At 45.6% G+C, this 2,500-nt stretch overlaps 1 protein-coding gene across 5 annotated transcripts in view; it reads left to right on the forward strand.

Moving 5' to 3' along the window:
• Positions 1-2,500, forward strand: part of LOC122250869 (uncharacterized) — an 84,882-nt gene that overhangs the window by 63,314 nt on the left and 19,068 nt on the right. The window lies entirely within an intron of this gene.

Consider the following 2,500-nt stretch of genomic DNA (forward strand, 5'->3'; position numbering starts at 1 on the left):
TCTGTTCTTTGACCGTGGAAACACAGGCTGTTCTCTCGAGTGGCCTGCTTATGCCAACAGACAGACAGACAGACAGACAGACGTCCATGCACATTCACGCAGGCTCTCTCTCTCTCTCTCTCTCTCTCTCTCTCTCTCTCTCTCTCTCTCTCTCTCTCTCTCTCTCTCTCTCTCTCTCTCTCTCTCTCTCTCTCTCTCTCTCTCTCTCTCTCTATCTCTCTCTCTCTGTCTATCTCTATTTCTCTCTCGAACGTAGATTCACAGAAAGAACACACACACACACACACACACACACACACACACACACACACACACACACACACACACACACACACACACACACACACACACACACACACACACACACACACACACAAACCACACACACAAACACACACACACAACACACACACACACACACACACACACACACACACACACACACACACACACACACACACACACACACACACACACACACACACACACACACAGAGGCCGTGTGTACACTTACAAACCGCAGCACAAAGAACCAGTCAAACCAACTTATTGCATCACAAGGCAGGTTAAATGTGAACGAGTGGGAGGGGGAGGGAGAGAGGGGTAGGAGAGAGAGAGAGAGAGAGAGAGAGAGAGAGAGAGAGAGAGAGAGAGAGAGAGAGAGAGAGAGAGAGAGAGAGAGAGAGAGAGAGAGAGAGAGAGAGAGAGAGAGAGGGAGAGAGAGAGAGAGAGAGAGAGAGAGAGAGGAGAGAGAGAGAGGAGAGAGAGAGTGAGGGGAGAAAGAGAGAGAGAGAGAGAGTGAGTGAGGGGAGAAAGAGAGAGAGAGAGAGAAAGAGGTGGGAGAGAGAGAGAGAGAAAGAGAGAGAGAGAGAGGGGGGGGGGAGAGAGAGAGAGAGAGAGAGAGAGAGAGAGAGAGAGAGAGAGAGAGGGCGAGGGAGAGAGAGAGAGAGAGGGAGAGAGAGGGAGGAGAGAGAGAGAGAGGGAGAGCAAGAGAAAGATAAAGAGAAAGATAGATAGATAGATAGATAGATAGATAGATAGATAGATAGATAGAGAGAGAGTGAGATAAGGGGAGGGAGAAAGAGAGGTGGAGGAGAGAAGGAAGAGAAGAGAGAAGGCGGAAGAAGAGAAAGGAAAGGAAAGGAAAGAGTAATAAAAAGGAAGGAGAAAGAAGGAAGAGGAGAGAGGAGAAGGGGGGAAGGGCAAGAGGGGGTACAGGAGGGGGGAAAGGGGGAGCGGGAAAGGGGGGAGGGGTTTCTTCCCCAACCCTTTGTAAACTATTGTTTTCGCGTTGAAAGGCCCGAGTGAGGGGGGGGGGCAGAGTCTGTTGCACAAGCTCACCGGGGTGTGAGTGAGTGCGTTGTGGTGTGAGTGAGTGCGTTGTGGTGTGAGTGAGTGCGTTGTGGTGTGAGTGAGTGCGTTGTGGTGTGAGTGAGTGCGTTGTGGTGTGAGTGAGTGCGTTGTGGTGTGAGTGAGTGCGTTGTGGTGTGAGTGAGTGCGTTCTGGCGTGAGTGAGTGCGTTGTGGTGTGAGTGAGTGCGTTGTGGTGTGAGTGAGTGCGTTCTGGTGTGAGTGAGTGCGTTCTGGCGTGAGTGAGTGCGTTCTGGTGTGAGTGAGTGCGTTCTGGCGTGAGTGAGTGCGTTCTGGTGTGAGTGAGTGCGTTGTGGTGTGAGTGAGTGCGTTCTGGTGTGAGTGAGTGCGTTCTGGTGTGAGTGAGTGATTGAGTGAGTTTAAGTAGTGAGTTTGGGAGTGATTTTGTGTGAATGAGGTTCAGGAATGAGTGAGTTTAAGTGTGTGTGAATTTAAGTGTGAGTGAGTTTGTTAGCGAGTGCGTTTAAGTGTGAGTGAGTTCATTTGTGAGTGTAAGTGTGAATAGTGAGTAAACGACACAGTAAATAGGCGAGGAAGTGAGTGAGTGAATGAATGTCTGGATGACTGAGCAAGGTGTGTGAATAAAATGACTGAGTGAGTGTGTGAGTATCGAAGAGATTGAGTGAGTAAATGTGTGGATGAATAAGCGACTAGAGAAGTGAGTGATTGAGTGAGTAAATTGATCGTTTTGTTTAAGAGAGCATGTGTTTGTGAGTAGGTGAACGTGTGAGTGAATGAATGAGCGAATGAATAAAAAAAATAAATGAGTGAGAATTAGATGAATGAGAAATGAGAAATATGAGTAAATCAGATGAAACGATGAATAAGTGAATAAGAAACAATGAACGAGTGTGATGAGTAAATTGACACATAAAATGTTGGGTAAATGAAGAATATATATGAAGTATATGAAGAATAAATTGAATAAATGAATAAATGAAGAAGAAAGTGAGTAAACCAACTCACTGATAACCGTATTCACTCCCCATTAAAATGAACTGAAAAATAAATTATATTTTTAATAATCCATGACGGACATAACATAATTATCATATACAAATTCCATTATGAGATATAATAGACATTAAAACTCATAACACACAATAAAACAGCTAAATTATTCTTAAAAA

The sequence above is a fragment of the Penaeus japonicus genome, unplaced genomic scaffold, assembly GCF_977035675.1.
Source record: "Penaeus japonicus unplaced genomic scaffold, GWHDUDI00000001_assembly GWHDUDI00000040, whole genome shotgun sequence".
Classification (NCBI taxonomy): Eukaryota; Metazoa; Arthropoda; class Malacostraca; order Decapoda; family Penaeidae; genus Penaeus; species Penaeus japonicus.